The sequence below is a fragment of the Mirounga angustirostris genome, unplaced genomic scaffold (assembly GCF_029215605.1).
Source record: "Mirounga angustirostris isolate CCGP_5_RB_7025 unplaced genomic scaffold, mMirAng1.0.hap1 SCAF_11, whole genome shotgun sequence".
In the NCBI taxonomy this organism is placed as follows: Eukaryota; Metazoa; Chordata; class Mammalia; order Carnivora; family Phocidae; genus Mirounga; species Mirounga angustirostris.
In genome coordinates, this window is record NW_026991719.1 from 42470744 (window position 1) to 42497997 (window position 27254).

At 43.9% G+C, this 27254-nt stretch overlaps 1 long non-coding RNA gene and 1 pseudogene across 1 annotated transcript in view; both read left to right on the forward strand.

Annotated features, from left to right (window-relative positions):
- Positions 1–1455: 1455 nt before the first annotated feature.
- Positions 1456–27254, forward strand: part of LOC129045875 (uncharacterized) — an 89094-nt gene continuing 63295 nt past the window's right edge. The window contains exons 1-2 of the long non-coding RNA XR_008506271.2: positions 1456–1548; positions 24534–24603. This is a non-coding gene — a long non-coding RNA (uncharacterized LOC129045875). The remainder of the gene's footprint in view (positions 1549–24533; positions 24604–27254) is intronic.
- Positions 13498–13899, forward strand: LOC123855728 (large ribosomal subunit protein eL32-like; annotated as a pseudogene).

Genomic DNA, 27254 nt, shown 5'->3' on the forward strand with positions numbered 1-27254 from the left:
GGAACCGCAGGCAGAGGGAGAAGCAGGCTCCCCGCTGAGCAAGGAGCCTGATGCGGGACTGGATCCCAGACCCTGGGATCATGACCTGAGCAGAAGGCAGATGCTTAACCAACTGAGCCACCCAGGCGCCCCTCCTTACATCTTTCTTGAAGTGTGGTCCTATGGCTAAGTCCCCATCCTTTAGCAGGAAACGTGTCCTCTCCCAGACCAGAGCCAGTCCTCTCCAAGGCTACTCATCTAGGATAGCCCTGGGAATGATGTAGAGCCAGAAATGAGGTGAGCAAAGCCCAGCCCCATTCCTCCCACAGGGATCAGACGCTAGCCTCTTGGAGTTGCATGTCCAGGTGTGGTATAACATGAACCCCAGTCATTAATTTTATTTTGCAAATCATTAGCTATAAACGGTCATTTAGAGTGTTTTCCCCCGGTAGTTCGTTCATACCAACCTTGTGCACACAGCTATGTGCACGTGTGAGTGTTTCTTTAGCACACAATCTTACAAGTAGAATTGCTGAGTCAAAGGAGTCACTCAGGCAACAAACACCTAAAGAGTGCCTAGTAAGTGATGGACACCGCTCTAGGTGCTGGGGAGACATCAAGGAACTAAAAGTCACACGTTCGTGGGAGCTGACGTTCCAGTGGAGGAAGTTTCCAGTTTTTATCTTGACAGATGTTGCCACAATGCTGTCCAGTTACCAACACCCTCAGCCCACCCCTGGAGTGGGAGCTTTGAGGCAGGCGGATGGATTCTTTGGCCTTTGCTCTCTGCAAGATCTTCAGGGTCAGGGCTGGGGACGTCCATGTGCAGTGTGTCTGTGTCACGGGGAGACCGGGACGGAAGGGTCCACTGGGGGTGGGGGGGGTGGAGAAGGAGGGAGAGAAATGGTTCACAGGGTCTTTGCGTAGAAGCCTCCTTGATCACACCACTAGGGGGCCTACCGGAGGTAGGGAGGAACAGTCCAAGATAGAACCGTCCCCCCAGGTTCTACCCCTTCAGGAGGTAGAGATGGAACAGTCAGCTCTGGGAGGTACCACTGGGTAGGGGGCGTCTATTCTGGAACAAACCATTGTGTGGGCTGGAGAAGCGCTAAGGGCTGCTACCACCCCCGTGCAAGGGGATTGCACACAAGCCCCCGATGGAGGCAGGAGTGGCACTGCCTTGACCGTCCGCAGCCCCCGCTCATTCTCCCGGTTCCCATCCAAGTCCCAGGTAAGCTCCCATTATAGCACCGAGAACGCCACCTTTCCCAAGCTGCCGTCGCAGCTTCTTCGGCCCCGCCCTTCTTGGTTCTTTGACTTTCAATCGGTGGCTTGCGCGTGCAGGGCCTAGCGATTGGATCCCCGGAGAAGGGAGCGGGCCCCGAGGCTCGTTTTGGGATCTGATTGGTCAACGCGGGCTTTCCCCAATCCCAGGCTTATCCCGTGCGCGGAAGGGACGTCAGCTTCGCCCCCGTCGCGCGCCGAGCCCCAATCGGCCGCTGGTTGGGCGCACGCGCGGTGGTTGCTTGGCAGGAGTTCGAGGCGTGCGGCGTTGGGGCTTTCGTGATGGTGAGCAAGTTCGAATCCCGTGTCCGTGCCTCAGTGTGTTAACTTGTCAAAGGGGCTGAAGGTGGTACTCCTGAAGCAAAATTCAGAGATCACTGGCACGTAGCCATGCTCCCCCTCTTAGTGCAGCGGTGTTGATGGCTGACCTCGTGTGTTCCCCGTTCATCCTGAACTCAGTCACAAGCCCAGCCCCGTCCCCTCGCAGTCATTCTTGCAGTGCTTCCATTCTTCTCTCCACTGCTGAAATTGCATCATCGGAAAAGTCACTTTATTAAGCAGAAATCCTGCCTGGTGGACCGCCCCTGACCCCAGGACCACAGAGCAGGGCTCCTTGGAGGAGCCGGGTCCCCCAGCAATTGGTGCTTGGAATTGGATATTTCGCCGTGTGGGTTTTCTTTTTGCTGTTAATTCCAGAAGTATGTTAAGGACCTGGAACCAGGTTATCTTGAAACCATACTGCAATCTAGTTTTATTTTTTTTTTAAAGATTTTATTTATTTGTCAGAGACCGACAGAGAGAGAGCAAGCAAGGGGAGCGGCAGGCAGAGGGAGAAGCAGGCTCCTCACTGAGCAGGGAGCCCGATGGGGGACTTGATTCCAGGACCCCGGGATCATGACCTGATCGGAAGGCTTAACCCACTGAGCCACCCAGGTGTCCCTGCAATCTAGTTTTAAAAAGCAACATTAAATTTTTTTTTTTTTTTTTTGTGGGCAGCAAAGTTTATTGAACGATAGGGTAATGCTCCTTTAGAGAGAGGGGACCTGAGAGCATTGCTCGCCACATTAATCTTTATCTAAAGGCAACAACAAATGCTTGTGTTCACAACATTACATTTCCAACATTTCCTTTTGTGATGCATAATAAACTGGGGGAAGCTACATAGTCAAAAAATAAAAGTAAACATGAAAGTATGGGACAAAAAAGCAAACTCTAAAAGTGAATGCAAGCATACGCAAATGAACCTAACTCTTGATCAAATTGATAACTCACGGAGACAGTATTCTTCCTGATTACTTTCTCTGGCTGTGTTAATATGGGTCATCACACAGAGGAAGGGCTCCATCTGCCCAGCCTTCAGTACACAATTTTGTTTTCTTTCTGTCAAGATTTCTGAATGCTTCCTGTTTGTTTCAATCAGGATGCTGTCATTTACCTGAAGCCCATTTCTCTAGGACAAGGGCAGACTGGAAAAATAGTCTGTTTATATCAGTTACTTGTCTGAAATTGCCTTGGAGTACAAGAGTCAGAACTCAAAGAACTTGGTAAGAAGGTGGCTGGAGCAGACTCACTCTCCTCTCAGGTACCCTCACCATTCCAGCCCCTGGAGTAGCTCCGGTCACTCTAGCTGCTGAGGGCCATAACCCCAGTGTGGTGCTTGTCATTAGGTCGTTCTTAGAATTCCACACTGATCTCTCTCATTCTATATCAGAGTGACTGCTGAAAAGCCATTATTTATGTAACTGCCTCTACTTATGACTGTCTGTCCTACGGGCTCTTACATGGCTCTAAAATCCCCACATTATACTCCTGTTGTGGTGAATGCATAGGAACGGGACTGTTTACATTGCTATTAGCAGCTGTTAATAGCTGCCCAGACAAACCCAAAAGCCAAAAACCAGCACACCCTGCTGGGATTTTGAGTGGATTGTGTTGAATCTATAGACCAGTCTGGGTAGAATTGATACCTTAACAATACTGAGTCTTCTGATCTATAAACGAGGTATACCTGGCCACTTATTTATGTCTTTAATTTTTCTCAGCAATGTTTTGTAGTTTTCTGTGTATAGGTCTTACATATCTTTTGTCAGAGTTATACCTGAGTATTTCATATTTTTGATGCTACTGTGAGTGGAACTGTTTTTTTTTTTAAGATTTTTATTTATTTATTCATGAGAGACAGAGAGAGAGAGAGGCAGAGGGAGAAGCAGGCTCCCAAGGAGCAGAGAGCCCGATGTAGGACTCGATCCCAGGACCCTGGGATCATGACCTGAGCCGAAGGCAGACGCTCAACCATCTGAGCCACCCAGCGCCCCTGGAACTGTTTTCTTAATTTCATTTTCAAATTTGCTAAAATTTTGTTTAGAATTTTTCATTTCGTTAGCATTTTTATAGCTTCTATTGTATTTTCTACATGGATGATCATATAGATGATCATAAGAACTTTTTGTTTTCCATTGTGGATGTTTTATTTCTTTGTCTTACCTGACTGCAGTGGCTATGACTTCTAGTACAGTATTGAATAGAAGTGGTGAGAGTGGAAATCCCTGTCCTGTTTCTAATGTCAGGGAGAAAACATTCAGTCTTTCACCATTAAGTATGGTGTTAGCTGTGATTTTCCATAGATGCCTATTATCAGGTTGAGGAATGTTTATTCTATTCCTTGTTTGCTGAGAGGTTTTATCAGAAATCAGTGTTGAAGTTTTTAAAATGCTTTTGTCTACCTCTGTTGAAATGATCATATCATTTTTTTTTTCTTTTCATTTGTTAGCATGGTGAAATAACATTGGTTTTCAAATGTTAAACCAGCTCTGCATCTCTGGATTAAACCCTAGCTCCCATGATGTGTTATCCTTTTAATACATTGTTGTATTTGATTTGCTAAAATTTTGTTTAAAAATTTGTGTCTATAATTACAAAAACATTGGTCTGTAGTTTTCTAATGTCTTGGTCTGATTTTTGTATCAGGGTATAATGCCAGCCTCATAGAATGAGTCTGGAAGTATTTTCTCCTCTTCTGTTTTTTTTTTTTTTAATTTATTTATTTGACAGAGAGGTAGAGAGCACAAGTAGGCAGAGCGGCAGGCAGAGGGAAAGGGAGAAGCAGGCTTCCTGCTGAGCGGGGAGCCCGATGCAGGGCTCAATCCCAGGACCCTGGGATCATGACTTGAGCCGAAGGCAGACGCTTAACCGACTGAGCCACCCAGGCACCCCTTCTCTTCTTCTGTTTTAAAGAATTTGCATAGAACTGGTATTTTTTTCCTTCTTAAGTATGTGGTAGAATTCTCCAGTGAAGCCATCTAGTTATTTCTTTTTTAAAAATTTTATTATTTTTGGGTGCCTGGGTGGCTCAGTTGTTAAGTGCCTGCCTTTGGCTCAGGTCATGATCCCAGGGTCCTGGGATTGAGCCCCGCATCAGGCTCCCTGCTCATTGGGAAGCCTGCTTCTCCCTCTCCCACTCCCCCTGCTTGTGTTCCCTCTCTCGCTGTCTCTCTCTCTGTCAAATAAATAAATACATGAAATCTTTAAAAAAATAAATAAAGATTTTATTATTTTTAAGTCATCTCTTACACCCAACATGGAGCTTGAACTCATGACCCTGAGATCAAGAGTCACATGCTCTTCCAACTGAGCCAGCCAGGCGCCCCCCTCCCCTTAAGTATTTGGTAGAATTTGCCAGTGAAGCTATCTAGTTATCTTTTTTTTTTTAAGATTTTATTTATTCGTCAGAGAGAGAGAGAGCGAGAGAGCGCACAAGCAGGGGGAGTGGTAGGCAGAGGGAGAAGCAGGCTTCCCGCAAAGCGGGGAGCCCAATGCGGGGCTCGATCCCAGGACCCTGGGATCATGACCTGAGCTGAAGGCAGACGCTTAACCGACTGAGCCACCCAGGCGTCCCGCTATCTAGTTATCTATTTCTTTTTGAGTGAGCTTGGATAATTTTTTCTTTTGATGAAATTGTCCATTTCATCGAAATTGTCAGATTTATTGGTATAAAGTTAATGTTTCCTTAATTATCCTTCTAATACCTGTAGGACCAGTAGTGACATCACGTCTCTCATTCCTGATGGTGATCATTTGTGCTGTTCTACCTGGTAATTCATTGTTGACTCTTGCCTCCTGGTTGACTTGCCCCAAAGAAGAGGCTCCACGGCCAGTCCTGTAAACTTGCCTGAGGATTTGCTCCATAGTCATGCTGATCATCTGTCTCTCTCTGATCCTCTTGGTACTTGAGAGTGTGAATGGAACTACCTACTGTTCTTATGCTTCCTAAAATTCTAAACTCCTTTGTCCTTTCATCCCAGCTAGAGTATGGGCTCTCTTAAAGCAAGAAAAAGGGTTGGTACCCCCTCTTTTTTTACATCCCTCTGGGTGCAGTGTGATGCAGAGCTGGGTACACAGTAAGTACACAGTGCATAAGTGAGGACTGATCGTCCCCGCCTATAATAGACATTTGGGTTTTTTTTTTTGACATGACTCCATTAATGTCCAAGTTGAAGCTTTTCCCCTCCATAAAAAGCTTCCTGTTTCACAGCAGTTGCAATTGCTTATGAAGACTATTTTGAAGTGTGGGTTGATTTAACTTAAGTCATCATGGTTGCTGAGTGAGAATCACAAAGTTAAGGAGAATTTCAGAGATGACAATATTTTACTTTGAGGGGGTTGGATACAGGGTACAAGACAGAGAACCAGACTTTGCCGCTTTACGTAAGCCTGGTTGAGGAAGTCAAAACTTCAGCTCCCCTCCTGACTCTTTGAGCTGGGCATTGGATTGTGTCCTAACGTTCAGAGATACCCAGTTTCTGAGAAAAGGAGTCTTTTTGAGGTGAGGAGAGGAGACCTGTGTGACATCTGCTCTTGGATTCAGTCAGGGACCCTCTGATGAATCCCCAGGCTGGGGGCTGGGCTGCTGTTAGGAAGCGCGCAGCAAAGCAGGAACTTCTGGTTCCAGTTGGTTCTTGCCAAAAGCCTCAAGACATTTGAAGGAGGTGAGATCTGGCACGCAAAAGAAAAGAGCTTTTGTGCAGCTCAGAGCATGGCACTGAACAAATTGCAGAATAGGCAGCCCCAGAGGAAGGTGCTGCTATCCCAGTGACATCCTGAGAGGCTGGATCCACCTGCAACAGGCCAGGCACCCATTTGGTACAGTTGCGGGGAAGAAAAGATGCATCTGTCATGCTCTCTTCCCTCCCGGAGGGATAAACCACCCCAGGCAAGCACTCTGGAGGTCACCATTTGATCATTTCCACAACCAGGGCTTTGGGAGGACAGAACTGGTTGGTGCTTTTGAGCCGGTCCTTGAAATGAGTTTCCATGCAGGGTCTCAAAAGGAATAACCAAGCGGGGCAGTATTGACTTCCCCAGGGAGAGATACTGGGCGCGCCAGGGAGCGTCAGCCTAGCTAATTCACCTGTTCATTAACCGGCTCCCTTTTATTCAGATACTCAGTGCAAGACTGTGTTAACTGCTTCTCCGGAATGCTCTTAATCCTCACAACGTCCTTTGAAGAGATGTGGGCCATTGTGACCTCTGTTTTGCACATTAGCAACCCGGGGCACACGACACGTGACCTGCTTCTGGGTCACACTACTAGTGGAGGATGGAGCCAAGGCTCCAACCTTGTCTATCCGTGTCCTGTAGCCATAGTCCTTCGTTAATAATAGTTAAGAACTAGCTCTTAATGAGCACCTGGGCTCTGTGACGTTAGCTAATTCATTTCATCCCCACAGCAACATTTTCAGGCAGGTGCCATTATTTCCCCATTTTACAGAAAGAGAAACTGAGGCGAGAAAGGTTAGGTTCCTTGCCCCAAAGTTACATAACACATAAATGGATTAGAATCCTGGCAGTCTAGTGCTGGAGCCCAAGTTCCTAAGCCACCCCCCCACCCCCGCCAATGCCTCTCAAGGGTCACATGACATGAAATGTTGGCCCAGCATCAACTGCCCACCCCGCAGCATAACCTGAGTGTTAAAACATGCCTTAGCAGAAGTGACCATGGGATTCCAACTCTGATGTGTTCTGCTGCAAATCACATTACTGGTTCATTCGCAGAGTCAGGACTATAACCCCGCCTTTCTGACTGGGGGTGGGGTGGGATAGCATGTAGAGAATAACACAAAGGCCCTATAAAAGGCCCCAGCTATTCAAAAACCTCTCTCTCTCCTATCTCCAATGAATTACTCTTTGTGTTAAAACCTCTTTCCCTAAAGATCATAACTGAGGAAGAAATACGGTGCCAGATTTATTCCCCAGCTGTCTGTGGTCAGCTTGCTGAATTGGCTTGCAGGGTGTGGAACATAGAACAGGGCAGTTTGGATGGGGTGAGGGTAATGGGGAGGTTCTGGAAGGAAGGACAGTCAGGAGGCAGTGAGCAGGGCACTGGGGACTGAGCAGGACTAGTGAAGAGGGAGAGGAAATCTGATAAAAGAGAAAAGAGGGTCCCCAGAGGAGGACAGATAAGAGGCCCCCCAATACTTAGTGTTTCCTCCATCATCTCCCCATAGCCTGACCCTGATCTTAGGAAGCCCTCATGCCCAGGATTTAGCTAAACAGCTGGGGAGGAGGGGGACATCAGTGCCACATGCCATCAAAACCCAGCTGTGGAATGAAACAACAAAACCATCTTGTTCCTTTGTGAAGGAATTTCAGGCATCATCAGCTGGTTGGCTTGGGGTTTTCGCAAGGGGAGCGGCAAGTTGGAGCTGGTCTCTGGAGTGTCCTTGGGGTCTCACAAACTCCGCAGGCAGGAAAGCTCATTCTGCTGGGTGCCCAGAAGTCTGACTGTTCTCAACACCAGAAGTGGCAACAATGTGGACTGTATTTCTGATTTTATTTGCTGCTGTCTGCAGCCGTACCTGCATCCCATACTGTTGTGGGTATGGCCTGGGTGCTGCGCATTTCAGTGGCCTTTGTCAGCAGCTGCAACATTAGGACATCGGCTTTTGCAACGTTGTAGGTCCTTGTCCACTTCATGAGTTGCTTGGGGAGGAGGGTTTCTGTCCTCAGACTGAGGGATTCCAGACCAACATGCCGTTTATAGGCGTTCATGTCCAGATGCAGAGGGAAAGGTGCCATCCCACCTGACCTCGTCTCTGTGGGGCTGCCCTTGAGACCCTAGGCCTGGGCCCCAGTGCCCCCTACCCCACCCTGAGATCTGGCTGAGCCCCACGCAAATATACAGACCACAGCTGGGAGTGGGGCCCCTCAAACTCTCCGTCTTCATATGGAACCCTTTGTAGTGGAGTTGAGAACCGTTAATCTGCCAGAACTTCAGTGGTCTCGGTACTGTCACCGTCTGAGACCACTAACTACCAGTTCCTGCTGTTTCTCAACCTCCTGGATGAAATCCGTGGACTATCTGTGGAAGCTCAATTTTAAGACCCCTGGTCTGTTTGTTACCTAGGTGATGTAGGTGAGAGAGGGCTTGTAGGTGTGCTTGGATACTGTGGTTACTCAGTGATCGCCGTAGCTCTGTTCAGTTGCCCACTGCATCCAGCTCTTCATGACCCTCTTGTAATGCCCTGATTACTGGGGATCTGCGGGCAGGGCATAGAGTAGACTGGAGGGGGAGGGGCTTGGGAACAGATTTGGTGTTCAGAAGAGAACAGCGTGAACCCACTGAACCAGCAAAAGGGGAAATTATCCCAAGCCTCAACTCAAGATTTACTTCAGTTTTATTAAGCCATAGCAGTGTCCACTAGATTTCACTCTTGCCAAGTAAATACAGATTAAATATTTTTTTTCAGTATGATAGAGTTTAGAACAATGTATTTTTAGGACATTATCTTGCATCACCATTCCTATAACTTGCATGTTTAACTTCCCTTTGGAAATCCCACAATGCTTTTTAAAAAAATATATTGTAAGCTTAAATTTTTTTTCTACCACTTGCGTTACAATTGACATTCCTTACATGGCACACACTTAAAAGTGTAGGTGATTTTTTAAAAGATTTTATTTATTTATTTTTTTTGAGAGAGAGAGAGAGCGCACGTGCCCAGAGGGAGAGAGAGGGAGAAGCAGGCTCCCTGCTGAGCAGGGAGCCCGATGTGGGCTCAATGTGGGGCTCGATCCCAGGACTCTGGGACCATGACCTGAGCAGAAGGCAGCTGCTTAACCGACTGAGCCACCCAGGCGCCCCTAAAGTGTAGGTGATTTGATGAGTTTTGGCATATGCATATACCTGTGAAACCATCTCCACGATCAAGATAGTGAACGTATGCATCACCCCGAACAGTTTCCTCATGTCCCTTTGGAACTCCTCCCTCCCAGCCTTTCCTCCTACTGTCCCATCCCCATGCAACTGCTGTCTGCTCTCTGTTTGTATTTCCTAGAATTTTATATAAATGGGATCATACTGTATATATCCTTCCTCGTCTGGCTTCATTCACTCAGCATGATTATTTTTAGATTTATCCATGTTGTTGCTGTGATGTGCTAATTCCATAGCCCTCTCTAGCAAGTCTTAAGTTTCCAATTTTAACACTCTTCATTCCTTTGGCTAAAGGCTCTGATGACATTTATAATACGCACACCCTTGGAAAAGGTAAAATTTAGACATTATCAACCATCCAGGTGAAGATCTTGTCAGAACTTTTTTTTGCAGAAGTGGTTTTGTTAGAAGTGTGATAGCGGTAAGGTGAAAAGAATAAGGCTTCTAGGCATATGAGAAGTGTCCCTGAGGGAAACCAATAAAGCAGGGAAAGGAGGCTTACTCCTGAAAACAAATGTTTCCTTGCAGCCTCCCAATGTTGTGTGTATCTGCGAAGCACAATAAAGTAACGTGCAATAAAACAAGGTGTGCCCAGGGGTGCCTGGGTGGCTCAGTTGGTTAGGCGTCTGCTTTCAGCTCGGGTCATGATCCCGGAGTCCTGGGGTCGAGCCCCGCATCGGGCTCCCTGCTCAGCGTGGAGTCTGCTTCTCCCTCTCCCTCTGCCCCTCCCCCTGCTCTCTCTCTCTCAAATAAATAAATAAATAAATAAAATCTTAAAAAAACAAACAAATAAAAAAACAGGGTGTGCCTGTAGAGGGCTGGCCCTGTGGCTTTTCTCAGCTTACTTTAACTTGCCTGTCAGAGAACTTTTCCACAGGCACTCGCCTTCATTTGGTAAATAACTTGACCAGCCTCACCAGATCCCCTAGCTTTATAATGCATCTTTTGTATAAATATATATCGATAAATACACTTGCTGACTCCTGTATGCATTTCATGTAAGGTCTCTTTTGAAAGCACAGATTTCAGTTTTCTAGACTATAAAATATGGATGTTTCTTTACTTTCTAAATTAGGTACTTTAGGGTGCCTGGGTGGCTCAGTCGGTTAAGCGACTGCCTTTGGCTCAGGTCATGATCCTGGGGTCCTGGGATTGAGTCCTGCATCAGGCTCCCCCTGCTCAGCGGGGAGTCTGCTTCTCCCTCTCCCTCTGCCTGCCGCTCCCCCTGCTTGTACGCATGCTCTTCTCTCTGTCAGATAAATAAAATCTTTAAAAAAAAATAAATTAGGTACTTTAGTTAGAATGTTAAGGTATCCATTTTGTAGAACCATAACTACCTTGAAAAACTGTTGTATAACTATTTTCAAGAGCTCTGGCTGTAATCCTGAAGAAGTTTCTAACCATTATGAGAGGAGAGGAGCTGATCACTGCTATAAACATGAATTCATGCATCCTAGTGGCCACTTTACCCCTGAGAGGCCAGTTACAAAAGATGTGAAGCAACTCCTGAGTCCCACAGGTGTATGGGGGTGAGGGTGGGTAACAAATACCATAAAAGAGCAACAACAACAAACCTCGATGACAGCATTAGGAATAGTCATTTTTATTTTATTTTTTAAAGATTTTATTTATTTATTTGAGAGAGAGAGAGAGAGCACAAGTAGGGTGAGGGTCAGAGGGGGAAGCAGACTCCCCGCTGAGCAGGGAGCCCGATGCGGGACTTGATCCCAGGACTCCAGGATCATGACCTGAGTCGAAGGCAGATGCTTAACAGCTGAGCCGCCCAGGCACCCCCAACTCATTTTTCTTTTAAAGCACTTATACCCTTGATCAGGGTGTCTCAGCCAAGGTTCTGTTGACATTTGGGGCCAGATTTTTCTTTGTTGTGGAGCCTTGTCTTGTGCCTTGTAGGATGTTTAGTAACATCTAACCACTTCTGACCTCTAACCCCTAGATGCCGGTAGCACCTCACCTGGTTGTGAACAATCAAAAATGTCTCTAGATATTGCCAAATGGCGCCTGAGGGACAAAATCACCCCCCTTGCTCTCCACTGAGAACCACCGCCCTAGAGTAAAAGGTTCTAAAATTGTCAATTTGAAAATAAAAAAGACAGCTTTATTGAGATGTAATGCACATACCACACAATTCACCTTTGAAAAGTGGCTTTTAAATGTATTTACAAGGTCAAGCAACCATTACCACAGTCTAATTTTAGACCAATTTTGTCCTCCCTTAAAAGAAACCTCATGCGCATTAGAAGTCAGCCCTTATTCCCCACCACCCCAGGCAACCGCTAATCTACTTTCTGTCTCTGTGGATTTGCCTGTTCCAGACATTTCATATAAATGGAATCATACAGCTTGTGATTTTTGTGACTGGTTTCTCTCATGTAGCATAATGCTTTCAAGGTTCACCTACTTTTTAGCATGTATCAGTACTCCATTCTTTTTTAAGGCTGAATAATATTCCATTGCATGGATAAACCACATTTGGTTTATCCATTCATCAGGTGTTGGTCATTTGGCGTGCATCTACCTTTAGGCTATTATTATTATTTTTTTACTATTTTTAGATTTTATTTATATTCAAATTAGTTAACATATAGTGTATTATTAGTTTCAGGGGTAGAATTTAGTGATTCATCACTTGCATATAACATCCAGTGCTCATTACAAGTGCCCATCACCCATTTACCCCATCTCCCCACCCACCTCCCCTCCAGCAACCCATGGTTTGTTCCCTATAGTTAAGAGTCTCTTATGGTTTGGGGCGCCTGGGTGGCTCAGTCGGTTAAGTGTCTGCCTTCGGCTCAGGTCATGATCCCAGGGTCCTGGGATCAAGCCCCGCGTCAGGCTCCCTGCTCAGTGGGGAGCCTGCTTCTCCTCCCACCACCCCCCCCCTTGTATTCCTGCTCTTGCTGTCTCTCTGTCAAATAAATAAATAAAATCTTTAAAAAAAAAAAAGTCTCTTATGGTTTGCCTTCCTCTCTGTTTTTATCTTATTTTATTTTTTCCTTCCCTTCCCCTATGTTCATCACTTTTGTTTCTTAAATTCCACATGTGAATGAAATCATATGGTATTTGTCTTTCTCTGATTAACTTATTTCGCTTAGCATAATATACTCTAGTTCTATCCATGTCATTGCAAATGGCAAGATTTCATTCTTTTTGATGGCTGAGTAATATTCCTCTGTGTGTGTGTGCATGTGTGTGCGTGTGCACGTGTGTGTGTATATGTATTTGTATATGTATTTCATATACCACATCTATATCTATATCTATATATACCATATATATAATGCAATATGATATGTGTTATATATATGCCATATATATAATGGAATATTTTATATATACACACACACACACACACCACATCTTCTTTATCCATTTATCAGTCAGTGGACATCTGGGCTCCTTCCATATTTTGGCTATTGTGGACATTGCTGCTATAAACATTGAGGTGCATGTGCCCCTTCAAATCACTATTTTTGTATCCTTTTGGTAAATAACTAGTAGTGCAATTGCTGGGTCGTAGGGTAGCTCTATTTTCAACTTTTTGAGGACCCTCCATACTGTTTTCCAGAGTGACGGCACCAGCTTGCATTCCCACCAACAGTGTAGGAGGGTTCCCCTTTCTCCGCATCCCCGCCAACATCTGTCGTTTCCTGACTTGTTAATTTTAGCCATTCTGACTGGTGTGAGACGGTATCTCACTGTGGTTTTGATTTGTATTTCCCTGATGCCGAGTGATGTTGAGCATTTTTTCATGTGTCTGTTAGCCATCTGGATGTCTTCTTTGAAAAGTATCTCCACAGAGCATGGGTGTGGGGAGACAGGAGGTGCAGGGCAGGGTTCCTGGGGACACGGCCTGCATTTCTGTGCCTCAGAGGTTTCCAAGACCTTTCAACAAATTAAAAAAATGATTATCAACTAAGCTTACAGCTTTAATCAAGAAGGAGAAAAGCAATCTCTTCCTCTGTGCTGCCCGTGGAGGTGGCAGCCATCTCCTACTTGGTATCATGGCCACCCTCAGAACCCCCGTGAAGCCCAAGATCATTAAAAAGAGGACCAAGGAGTTCATTCGGCACCAGTTAGACTGATAGGTCAAAATTAAGCGCAACTGGCAGAAACCCAGAGGCACTGACAGTAGGGTGCACAGAAGAATCAAGGGCCAGATCTTGATGCCCAACATCAGTTACAGAAGCAAGAAAGAGCACGTGCTGCCCGGTAGCTTCCAGAAGTTCCTAGTCCACGGTGTCAAAGAGATTGAAGTGCTGCTGATGTGCAACAAATCTTACTGTGCTGAGATTGCTCACAATGTCTCCTCCAAGAACCGCCAAGCCACTGTAGAAAGAGCAGCCCAGCTGGCCATCAATGTCACCAATCCCAATGCCAGGCTGCGCAGTGAAGAAAATGAATAGACAGCTTATGTGCATGTCGTATTTGTGTTAATAAAACCATAAAACTACAAAAAAAAAAAAGATGGAGAAAAGCACAAAACAGTTTGGCAATTGATGTCTGCTTGTGTCTAGGGCACCTCCATGTTTAGTCTCCCAAATTAAAACCTTATTCTTTATCTCTTACAGGCCCCATGTCTTAGCTTGCAATGTGTTTCCAGTTTGCTCTTTCCCGTCCAGGTCCAGTTCTACCATCTGGATCTCTACTTTTATCTCCTCACTCCGTGATAATCACAGGTACCTTAATTGGCTCCTCTGCAGCCCCATCTAGTTTCTCCTTCTCTTGCCTATCTAGTCTGTCCCAGCCAGGCTAAGCCTTGAGAACAGAATTGCTGTGATTTGGTCTCCACCTTTTGGTCAATGACAGGAATTCAAGTTAATTCAATTCAATTCAATTCATTCATTCATTATCAGATACTTATCATGCCCAGAATTTACTGTGCTGGGAATGCTGGAGGAGTTCCAGATACACATTAAAGTCCCTGTCTTTCATTAGGACAGATAAGATAATTACAAAATACCCATTTGAGGTAGTATGTGGTAAGAGCCATGGTACAAGCACAGAGAGATCTTTGCTGGCGGGTGGGATTGTGGATGACTTTGTGAATGGGATGCACTGAAGAACTGGTAGGAATTCCTTATATGGAGATGGTGGTAGTAGGGCATCTGGTGGAGAGGATTCCATGAGCAAGGGCATGGAAATAGGAAAGCACAGATGGTGTAAGAGTTAAATAATTGAAGTAGATGAGTAATGAAAGATCAAGTAGTGCAGTTATGTAGACCAAAGAGAGTGGAAGGCTTTGAAAGCCAGGCCAAGGGGTTTGAAGTGTATGTGGTGGACATTGGAAAACAAGTGATCTGGGGCTTCTCTGTTATCATAGTTTTCCTGGCCTATTGTTAGGAGATGCTATTATGCAGTTGAGAAGGTTCTGATGAGAGGGTTTGGGGAATCTGTGAACTTCGTCATGAACTCCCTTCATGATTTCTTCTGGTTGCTTTATCTCTTTGGACCGGGTTTTCCTTGTCACTAAACCCAAGTATGTGGAACAAAATGATCTTCCCAGCATCTCTACTCCTGACTCTAAGCATGGACCAAGAAGCCCTGATGCTATTTGAAGAATTAGGGATGTTGGGCTATAAGGCCCGTGGAAAAATGGCAAGGATCATTTGTGGGATTTCCATGGAGAAATGAGTCATATTTGGAAACACTGGAAAATAAGAAAATATTTGTTTATAATCAACCCAACTTTCCTCCTGCACATATTTTTTCCCTTTCGTGGCTTCCTTCCCACCTTTAATATAGAAGGTTGTAAAATTCTTCAGAGATGAAGCGCATGTGCTTTGCCTCATCTTTTCATCCCTCGTGCATAGCACAGTGCCTGGCTCATAGCCTCTCAGTAAGACTCTGCTATATGAATAACTTCCAATTTCCATCAAAACCTGCTCTCAGGAAGGAAAAATATAAGCAAATTCATACTAAGGTATAAATAGCCGATAACCATTTAAATTAGGATACATCTACTAATAGAAAATTTTCTTAGAAGGAATGGAATAGCCCTTTGCTAAAATCAAAATCCAGCTCTAATAGTGGCATACATAGAACTAAGGGAGGTTTCAGGATGGTAGCATGACGTTTCTAGCTGGGTTCCCAGTCCCTGTTATCCCTTTTTTCCCCTAAAGGGGCCCCTCAATTTCCACCTAGAGGCTAAATCTTGGCTCATTCTCTACAAATGCCATCTGTTCTCAGTGGAAATTTTGGGAGCTCTGTTTTAACATTCTGGGGCTCAGTGTTGGGCTCTGCTTGCTTTTAAATTGATTTCTGGGTCTTTATAGCCCATTTCACAGAACTGGGCTTCTGTCTTGTTTCTTTAGCCTGCGTATCTACCACGATGATACGTCCCCTCCCCTGGATGATCTCAGATTAGAGCTCTGTGCTTAACTCTTTCCAGTATGCCCTAATACCCTTCCCCAACTGAATACCATGGCATCAAGTTTTGGCTTCCATAGCCAGTCCAGTACCCATCGTCTAACTCCCGGTTATAAGATGCCCCCAAGGCTGACTGACAAACTGCTTAGACTTCCAAGAATCACATTCATATGTAGTCTGCTCCTTGATACTCTGCCACTGTGCCCTGAGAGCTAGCTAGAATTCTTGGCACTTCAAATTGGAGCTTCCTCTCCCACCTCACCCAACTCACCTAACTAGTGATCTGGACTGCCCTGTACCATTTGCTCCCACAGCTCCTGGGCATTATATTCATCCGGCCACCACATCTGAAGGTGAGCCAGCTCCCTTGTGAGAAGGATTAGGTGAGTCTACTTCTAGGCTCTGGCTTGTCTTAATTGAACTTCTGGTGCCATGCCCTGGAAGATGGCAAACAAGGGCCCATTTATCTGGAGCTCCTGATGTCAGACCCTGGAGATAATAGCCTATCCTGCCAGGTTATAAAGAAAGCCACATGGCTAGCATCTTCCTGTGGGAGTCACCTAGGCAACTGAGGCTGCCCTGTTGTCACAAGATAATAATCTTCCATATGGATATTTTTCTCTAGCTAGACACCTTTTACTTGATTCAGATCTGGTTTATATTTCTCTAAAATTCTCTTCCTTGACACAGGAAAGTTGACTTAACTTCTGACTATGATCTTCCATCTGCTTCCTTGTGTTTTGTGCTTATTGCATTCAACTTAAGCAGAAATGAATTTCTGTTTTTTAAAGATTTTATTTATTTAGAGGCGTCTGGGTGGCTCAGTCGTTAAGCGTCTGCCTTCGGCTCAGGTCATGATCTCAGGGTCCTGGGATCGAGCCCCTCATCGGGCTCCCTGCTCGGCGGGAAGCCTGCTTCTCCCTCTCTCACTTCCCCTGCTTGTGTTCCCTCTCTTGCTGTGTCTTTCTCTGTCAAATAAATACATAAATAAATAAATAAAATCTTTAAGAGTGACAGAGAGAGAGAGCACAAGCACGGGGAGCGGCAGGCAGAGGCGCCCCCAGAAATGAATTTCATTGGCAGAAGGGCCATTATCTGCTCAGGGTAGGTAGATTTCTTTACAGTATAATTTCAGGCATTCACAGAAAATTTCTACGCTCAAAACATTACATTGATGCTAACTGCACCATCATCATTATTTCCATCTAAGCTCTTTAATGGATGTGGCTCAATTTCTACCCTATGTTTTCAAAGACTCAGAGTGACTTGGATAGGAGGAAACAGAAACAAGGCAAAAACTGTAGTTAGTAATTATTATGACTGCTGGCCTTTTGGATTCTCCCTATCATACACTGATGTTTTTAGAGGAATTTATTGGCTTGCACAATTGGGAAATGCAGTGTTCTATGCTTTGAGACACAGCTGGATCTAGGGGCTCAAATTGCATTGTCAGGGCTCCCCTATGTTATATCTTCTTTGGTAGGCAAGAAAGGTCCCAAGGAGGACTGTGATTGGCTGATTTGTGTAACGTGACCTCCCTTTATCCAAATACTGTGCCTAAGAGGGAGGTTGATGCTGACTGGCCAGCTTAGGTCACAGGAGGCCCAGCCTAATAGTCAGAAGGGGCAGACTTTTTTGGGGGTGGTAGATTTCTTAAAATTTTTTTTATTTTGAAATAAGTATAGACTTGGAGGAAATTGCAAAAATAGTACAACCTCAGCCTCACCCAGCTTCTCCCAATGGTGACATCTTACATAGCTATAGTATACTATCAAGACTAGGAAACTGACATTGGTATATTACTGTTAATTAGAATATAGACCTCATTCAGTTTTTACCATTAAAAAAACCCTGCATTTAGATGTATGTGTGTGTGTGTGTGTGTGTGTAATTTTATGCCACTATTACATCAAGATCCAGAACTGGTCCATCACCACAAAAGAACCCCCTCATGTTACCTCTTTGTATTCACTCTACCACCAACTCTTCTTCACACCAGCAATGTAAGGAGATCCAGTTTCTCTGTGTCCTCACCAGCATTTGGTATTTTTCACTATTTTTTATTTCATCTGTACTAACAGGTGCCTAGTGATAACCACATTGTGGTCTTAATTTACATTTCTCTAATGGCTGGTGATGTTGAACATTTTTTCAGATACTTATTTGCCATCTATATTTCCTTTTTGATGAAATGCATGTTCATGTCTTTTGCCATTTCTGGTTGGATTGTTTGCTTTTCTGTTGTTGTGCTCTGAGAGTTTTTTTATATATATTAGATATAAGGCCTTTGTTGGATATGGGGCTGGCAAATATTTTCTCCCGGTCTGCAACGTGTCTTTTCATCTTTTTAACAGAGCCTTTCAATAGAACAAATGTTTTTAATTTTTATAAAGTCCAATTCATCAGTTTTTCCTTTTAAGGATTGTGCTTTTGGTGTCAAGTCTAAGAACTCTTTATTGAGTCCTAGGTCCCAAAGATTTTTTTCCTAATGTTTTGATTCTAAAAATTTGTTTCTAAAACAGTTTTACATGTTACATTAACTCCATGATCCATTTTCAGTTCATTGTACAAAGTTGGAGGTTTAGGTTAAGGTTCATTTTTTTGCTTATAGATATCCAGTTGCTCCAGCACCATTTGTTGAAAAGGCTATCATTCCTCCATTGATTGTTTTTGCATCTTTGTCAAAAACCAGTTGGGTGTTATTTGTGTGGGTCTATTTATGGGTTTTTTATTCTGTTCCATTGACTATATCTGTTATCTCTGTTAATACAATAATTACCTTGATTACTATAGCTTATGTAGTAAGCCATCAGGTAGAGTGATCCCTCCCAACTTATTCTTTTAAAAAAAATTGTTTTATTTTTATTTATTTATTTTTAAAAATTGTTTTATGTTCAATTAAATATTTAAAAAATTAGCTTAAAACTAAATTTAAATAAAAAATCAAGCATGTTTTGGGATTCCTGGGTGACTCCGTCGTTAAGCATCTGCCTTCGGCTTGGGTCGTGATCCCAGGATCCTGGGATTGAGTCCTGCATCAGGCTTCTTGCTCAGCAGGGAGCCTGCTTCTCCCTGTGCCTGCTGTTACTCCTGTTTGTACTGTCATGCTCTCTCGCTCTCTATCTCTCTGGCAAATGGATAAAATCTTAAAAAAATTCAAGTATGTTTTATTTAAAATTTAATATTGCTATTTTAGGGTTTGCGCCTTTCCATATATATTTTATTTTATTTTATTTTACTTTTAAGATTTTATTTATTTGCGAGAGAGAGAGAGAGCATGCATGAGTGGGGGGAGGGACAGAAGGAGAGGGAGAAGCAGACTCCCCACTGAGCAGGGAGCCCTCCACGGGGCTTGATCCTGGGACTCCCGGGACCATGACCTGAGCCGAAGGCAGACACTTAACTGACTTTGGGCACTCCTCCATGTAAATTTTAGAATAAGTTTGTCTATGTCTACAAAACACCTAGATAGGAAATGGATTAAACCTATAGATTTGGAGAGAATTGACATCTCCATTATTTTGAGTCTTTCAATCTATAAACATGATATATTTCTCCATTTATTTAGGTCTTTGATTTCTTTCATCAGCATTTTGTAATTTCAGCATACAGATCCTGTACATGCTTTTAGATTTTATAGTTGTGCCTTGAACAACATGGGTTGGAACTGCATGGGTCTACTTATATTTGGATTTTTTACAGTACAGTACTGTAAATGTATTTTCTCTTCCTTATGATTTGTTTAATAACATTTTCTTTTCTCAAGCTTACTTTGTTGTAAGAATACAGTATATGGTACACATAACATACAAAATATTTGTTAATGGACTGTTTGTGTTATTGTAAGGCTTCGGGTCAACAGTAGGCTATTAGTAGTTACATTTTTGGGGAGTCAAAAGTTATACACAGATTTTCAACTGCACAAGGGTCAGCACCCCAACCCCTGCATTGTTCAAGGGTCAACTGTATATCTAAGTATTTCATTTTCTTTGGCACAATCATAAGTGGTACTGTGTTTTAAAGTTTGGTTTCCACAAGTTTGTTGTTAATATATATATACATGCAATTGGTTTTTGAGTGTTGACTTTGTATTCTGAAACCTTGCCAGACTCACCTATTAGTTCTAGGAGGAGGTTTTTAGGAGGGTTTTTTTTTTTTTTTTTTGGTAGATTCCTTGGGATTTCTTTTTTTTTTTTTTTTAAGATTTTATTTATTTATTTGAGAGAGAGAATGAGAGAGAGAGAGAGACCACATGCGAGGGGGGAGGGTCAGAGGGAGAAGCAGACTCCCTGCCGAGCAGGGAGCCCGATGCGGGACCTGATCCCGGGACTCCAGGATCATGACCTGAGCCGAAGGCAGTTGCTTAACCAACTGATCCACCCAGGCACCCCCTTGGGATTTCTTATACAGACATTTACAAATAGGTTTTGTTTTATTTCTTCCCCTTAAAAAAAAATCTGCATTTAAAAGTTTATTCTGTTTTTTCTTTTACCTTTTTGTCTTATTCCACTGGTTAGAACTTTCAGTAGAACATTGAATAAGAGTGATAGGGATGCCTGGGTAGCTCAGACGGTTAAGCGTCTGCCTTCGGCTCAGGTCATGATCCCAAGGTCCTGGGGTCGAGTCCTGAGTTGGGCTCCTTGCTCAGTGGGGGGCCTGCTTCTCCCTCTGCCTGCTACTCCCCCTGCTTGTGCAGGTGCTCTCTCTGTCTCTCTGACAAATAAATAAAATCTTTAAAAAAAAAAAAGAGTGATGGGATACATACATCCTTGCTTTGTTCCTCATCTTAAGGGAGAAGCATTCAGTCTTTCCCCATTAAGTATAATATTAACTGCAAGTTTTTTGTAACTACTCTTTATCAAGTCAAGGAAATTTCTCTCTATTCCTAGTTTGCTGAGCTTTTTAAAAAAATCATGAATGCATGTTGGATTTTGCAGATGCTTTTTCTGCTTCAATATATCTTCTTAGTGAACTGGTCCTTTTATTATTATGTAATGTCCTTTGTTTCTAGTAATTTTCTTTGCTCTGAAGTCTACTTTAATATTAATATGGTCACTCCTGCTTTTTTTTAAAAATTAATGTTTACATTATATTCATTTTTCCATCCTTTTACTTTTCACCTACGTATGTGGTTGTATTTGAAGTGGGTTTCTTTTTTTTTTTTTTAAGATTTTATTTATTTATTTGACAGAGAGAGAGAGACAGCGAGAGAGGGAACACAAGCAGGGGGAGTGGGAGAGGTAGAAGCAGGCTTCCCACTGAGCAGGGAGCCCGATGTGGGGCTCAATCCCAGGACCCTGGGATCATGACCTGCGCCGAAGGCAGACGCTTAACGACTGAGCCACCCAGGCGCCCCTGAAGTGGGTTTCTTATAGACAGTATATGATTTGATTAATTTTTTATCTACTCTGCTAATCTCTCTAATTGGTATATTTAAACTATTTAAATTTAAGGTAATTATTGATATGTTAGGGCTTAAGTTTGCCATTTTATTATATTTACATGGTCATAAATATGTTAACACTGAATATTGCTTTAACCCCAAACCATGATATAAATCTGCTGGGAAGTTTGGAGGAAGGCAAACTATGTGCAAAATGCTGGGAGAAGAGAGGTAGATCTTTATCTTCTCTAGTAGGAAGTCAACATATAATAGATAAAATTGAAAATAAATAAGAAATATCTGTAAAATAATAGCACTGATAAATAGAGGTAAATAATTTTTTTTTTTTTTTTAGATTTTATTTATTTATTCATGAGAGACAGAGAGAGAGAGGCAGAGGGAGAAGCAGGCTCCCAAGGAGCAGGGAGCCCGATGTGGGACTCGATCCCAGGACCCTGGGATCATGACCTGAGCCAAAGGCAGACGCTTAACCATCTGAGCCACCCAGGTGCCCTAGAGGTAAATAATTTAAGGAAAGAGTTAAAAGGGTTGAATGTGGTTGCCTCTGGGGAATGAGAATCAGGGATGGGTAAGAGTAGAACAAGACATTGCATTTTTGGGGCACCTTGGTGGCTCAGTTGGTTAAGCATCTGCCTTTGGCTCAGGTCATGATCCTGGGGTCCTGGGGTGGAGCCCCATGTTGCTCAGCTGGGGGGCCTGCTTCTCCCTCTCCCTCTGCCCGCTGCTCCCCCTGCTTGTGCTCTCTCAAATAAATAAAATCTTAAAAAGAAGACATTGCATTTTTAAAAGCCTTAGAAAGTATCATTCAGGAAAGCTGCAAAATTTAGAAGACATGCCTCTCTCATTCCAAGAGGTAACTACAAAATGTGCCTCTAAAGAGAATCATAGCATTTTTAAAACTGTACAATTCAGCGTTTTTTAGTACGTTCACAGAGATGTGCAACCATTACTACTAATTCTAGAACATTTTCATCATCTTCCAAAGAAACCCCGTACCCATTAGCAGTCGTTCCCCATTATCCCCTCCTCCCAGGCCCTGGGAACCGCTAACATATTTTCCGTCTTTATGGATTTGCTTATGTTGACCATTTCATTTAAATGGGATTGTACAATGTGTAGCCTTTTGTGTCTGCCTTCCTCCACTTTGCATAATGTTTTCAAGGTTCAACCATGTTGTACCATGTATTAGTTCTTTATTATGGCTGAATAATATTCCATTGTATTGATACACCACATTTTGTGTATCCATTCATCAGCTGATGGACAGTTAGGTTATTTCCATTTTGGGTGACTGTGAATAATGCTGCTGTGAACATTCATGTACAGATCTTTTGTGTGGACATATGTTTTCATTTCTCTCGGGTATATACCAAAGAGTGGGATGCTTGGTCCTATGACAGTTCTTTGTTTAACTTTTTGAGGAGCTGCTGAACTGTTTTCTACTGCAGCTGGTCCATTGTACAGTCAGCTTCCCTATTGTTGGCTCCAGCTTTCAACTCAGCACTCACCAGATAAAGCCAAATCGGCTTCCCAAACCAGTCACATAGGATGCCCTGCTTCTTAGTAGCCCACCTCCAGCTTTTTAAAAAATTAATTAATTTTTTTTGGGGGGGAGGGGCAGCAAGAGAGAGTCCTAAGCAGACTCTGCTCTGAGTATGGAGCCCAATGTGGGACTCAATCTCAGGACCCTGAGATCACGATGTGGGCTGGAACCAAGAGTCAGATGCTTAACAGACTGTGCCAGCCAGGCACCCCACAGGCCACTTCTAGCTTTTCCTGCCAACAACCTCCAATCAGACCCGAGAGACTGCATATGCAAATGGACAGTGACCAGACCACATATAAAAATAGAACTTTGGGGCACCTGGGTGGCTCAGTCGGTTAGGTGTCTGCCTTCGGCTCAGGTCATGATCCCGGGGCCCTGGGATTGAGTCCCGCAACGGGCTCCCTGCTCTGCCAGGAGCCTGCTTCTCCCTCTGCCATTCTCTCTCTCTCTCATGAGTAAATAAATAAAATCTTTTTTAAAAAATAGAACTTTGCCCTACAACCTGCAGCAACCTGCCCAGGAAACCAAACCCATATCAACAATAACCCAGGAAGCCAGCCTGCTGTAAATCATACTTGCAGGAAGTCAGATTGCTATCTCTAGTGACAATCCAGGAAACGAAACAACCAGCCCCAAATGGCCAGGACTTGATTAATAACTGACAAGCTTCCTTCATTGTCCTGCTTCCAAATTAGGACCAATGGGAGAAAGCTAAGTATGCACCCCTAACCAATCACCTAGGATGCCCTGCTTCTACTTAATCTGCCTACATGCCAATGGCCTCCAGTCAGGGCACACCTGAAGCCTTCTCTCTCTCTCTCTCTCTCTCTCTTTTTTTTTTTTAACAAAAAGCCTTACCCTCTCTGTCTGCCTTTGAGTCTGTGCCAAAAGGCAAGTGACAGTGTCTGATACCCTTGCTCTCAGAAGCTCAGAATAAATGGCCTTTGCTTTTCTCATTTGGCTTGTCTTCATTTATTTTCACAGGGCATACCTGAAGTCTTTACTTTTTTTCACTATAAACTTTCCCACTCCCCTGCCTTCCTTTGAATCTCTGCCAAACATAACCGATGATGGCGGACTCCGTTGCTACAGCAAGCTCTGAATAAATCCCTTTTTTTTTTTTTTTTTGGTTCTCATTTGGGTGGTTTTCGTTGATTTTCACAGTGGGATTGCCAGATAAAATATAGGATGCCCTGTGAAATTCGAATTTCAGATAAACAACAAACAATTTTTAGTATGACTATGTCCCAAATATTGCATCATTGTGATTTGCTAAATCTAGAACACTAAGCATATGTAAAAATGTAACTCCACACAGAATTCTCAGAGAGGAGTATCTTGACACAAGGCAGCTGAAGAATTCTGCTCGGCTGAGCCCTCTGGTTTGTTAAATGCCAATTAAATGACATTTCTAGTTTCTGTTATGTTGTGTTGTGTTGTGTTTCTGTACCAGAAAAGAGCTTTGCCTCCAATCAGTTCGTGCTTTCATTTGCCTCTATCAAGCTGGGAGACTTTCAAGTTACTGTCTGGGTTTTAGTCCCAGACAATGCAAGGCATTTTATTCTAAAAGTCCTTTGCTCCATGTGCGTTAATTAGTCGTTTCCCCAGTCCCTGCTGCCAGTCTCCCTGTGCTCTTCAATGGCGAGTCATGTCAATTCAGTTGCCCAAGTCCTTAGAGGTTCACACAGCTTTCATCATGGATTTATTTTTGTCCTGACCAGATGGCTCCAGGTTCCTGTGACTGCATAGGAGTCTTTTGGATTATGCTGTTTATCTTTCCCAGTGCCCAAGGTAAGGGTGGATCTTCATGAAGCACATTTGTCAACACGATAAGCCGTTCACCACCACTGCTGCCTGGTAACCGAAGTTATTAGATTTAATATACGTGTTCATAATCTCCATAGCAAAAGCTGGTAGGGGATAGTTGGCTTGGTTTTTCATGCAGCCAGTAGAAGGGCAGCAGCGGACAGGGCTCAGCAGAGAGGAAAGGGACGCTCGCTACAGGGGGTGCTGGGGGGCCTCCCCCGCCCCCGTCTGAGCCCTTCTTCACCTTTAAGGAGGTGAGCCTGAAAAAGATAAGCAGAATATCTTTAATGAAAGATATATATATATAATAAACATGCGAAGGTAGGTGCGATGTTTAAAGAAACAATAAATCAAACCTGACACAGGCAATATTTCACTGTGAGATTCAGGAATTCGTCGACAGAGAACACTTGGCTTTTATTAAAAAATAACTCCATACATTCCCACACAATGAAAGGTCTCTTACATTGGCCCAGGATAAAGCTGACTATGCTCTGGTCAGTGCAGGTTTTGAAAACTTTGAAAAACATGCAGGAAGCCGCCCAGTACAAGATTCGTGGCACTGAAACTTACACACATGTGCATGTGTGCACGTCCCCAGCAGAGCACATATAATCCAGGAATTATGAATTCCTCTTGTCGGGGGTTTCAGTCACCACAAACGTCTATTGTTCAAAATGCTGAAGGACCCATGATGGACACAGATTGTCAGATGACTGGTTCTCATTCCTAGATCAGTTCCTCTTATGGACCTACCCACGCAATGCAGAAGCCAAGTGGACTCTAAGGGCAGGGGGAGCTGCTTGGCCTTTATCCTAGAGAAACCAAATCAAGAGTTTCTGACTTTGGGGATCTAGCTAGATGACTCTGTGCCTTGTTTTGGCTGGCCCCAGGGAACTCAAAGTCTAATAAAGTAGTATGCTTGCCTCATAAGCCAATTAGAGGCTTTTGCCTACAAAAGCCATTAGGACACAGTGCTGTCCACGAAGAGTGCTATATAAAGGTAAAAACATGCTGGAAATACTGTCCTGATTTAATCCAGACCTTGAAAGTTAAGCAAGGCAGTGAAGGATGAGTTCTGCGTGTGTTTGGGGGTGGGGGTAGGGTGGGGAGAGGGAGATAGGGTACATTCAGAGTAAACAAAAATAGAAGCCAGGAAGAGCAAGGAATGTTTATGAAAGGGGGAGCAAAGTGGGTGTTTTGCAACTTGGTTGCAAGAGGGGATGCCAGAGAATGAAGAAGAGAAAGGAAATGTCAGGGGCGCCTGGGTTGCCTGGTCGGTTAAGTGTCTGACTCTTCGTTTCGGCTCAGGTCTGATCTCAGGATCATGGGATTGAGCCCTGAGTCGGGTTCTGTGCTTGGCGGGGCTTGAGATTCTCTCTCTCTCTCTCTCCCCCTCTGTGCCTCCCCACCCCTCTCTCCTCTCTCTAAAATAAAAATAAGTAAATCTTTAAAAAAAAAAAAAGGCAATGTCAATGATAGAGAACTGAAATCACAATAGCAACTACTATAAATTTCCTGCTTTATATTTGCTAAGTGCTTTTCACCAAATATTACAATTAAAGCACACAACTCTCTGAAGTAGGTATTGTAATTCTTATTTTACGGGTGAGGAAAGTGAGGCACAAAGAGTTTCTATCACTCAAGGTTTCAATCTAGGGTATTGACCTGTAACACATCGTGTTGAGGAACTCTACTGGGCACCAGAAGGAGCTAAGATGGAAGGTTCTGATTACCAGGTCAGTCTGATTGTGTTCCTCCACACCTTCATACCTTCTTGCATTAAGCACCCTCACCCTCCTTTGCCTTCCCACAGTTTATTCATATTATTAAGCTCCACCATGACCATATTCTTTTTTTATTATTTTAAAAGATTTTATTTATTTATTTGACAGAGAGAGAGTGAGAGAGCACAAGCAGGGGGAGCGGCAGAGGGAGAGAGAGAAGCAGGCTCCCCACTTAGCACCCCTGCGGGGCTCAATTCCAGGACCCCGGGATCATGACCTGAGCTGAAGGCAGACACTTAACTGACTGAGCCACGCAGGCATCCCCCACCGTGGCCATATTCTTGAAGTATTGGTTCGTATGTATATTTTATCTGCACAACTCACAGTTTCCTTAAAGGAAGGGATCTTGTCTATCCTTTTGTATCTTTCCCAGAGCAGGGAGCTTAACACACACAATAGTTAATTGCTTGATGAGGATTCCACCAAGCATTTCATGTAAGCTCCTTTCTACCTGTAACACTTTTTATTTTTTGTTAAAGATTTTATTTATTTGACAGAAAGAGCACAAGCAGAGGGAGAGAGAGGGAGAAGCAGGCTCCCTGCTGAGCAAGGAGCCCGATGTGGGACCCGATCCCAGGACCCTGGGATCATGACCTGGGCTGAAGGCAGCCGCTTAACCGACTGAGCCACCCAGGCGTCCCAACACTTTTTTTTTTTTTTTAAAGATTTTATTTATTTGCCGAGAGTGAGCAAGTGAGCGAGCAAGCGGGAGAGAGCACAAGCAGGGAGAGTGGCAGGCAGAGGGAGAAGCAGGCTTCCCGCTGAGCAAGGAGCCGGATGTGGGACTCGATCTTAGGACCCTGGGATCATGACCTGAGCCGAAGGCAGATGCTTAACCGACTGAGCCAC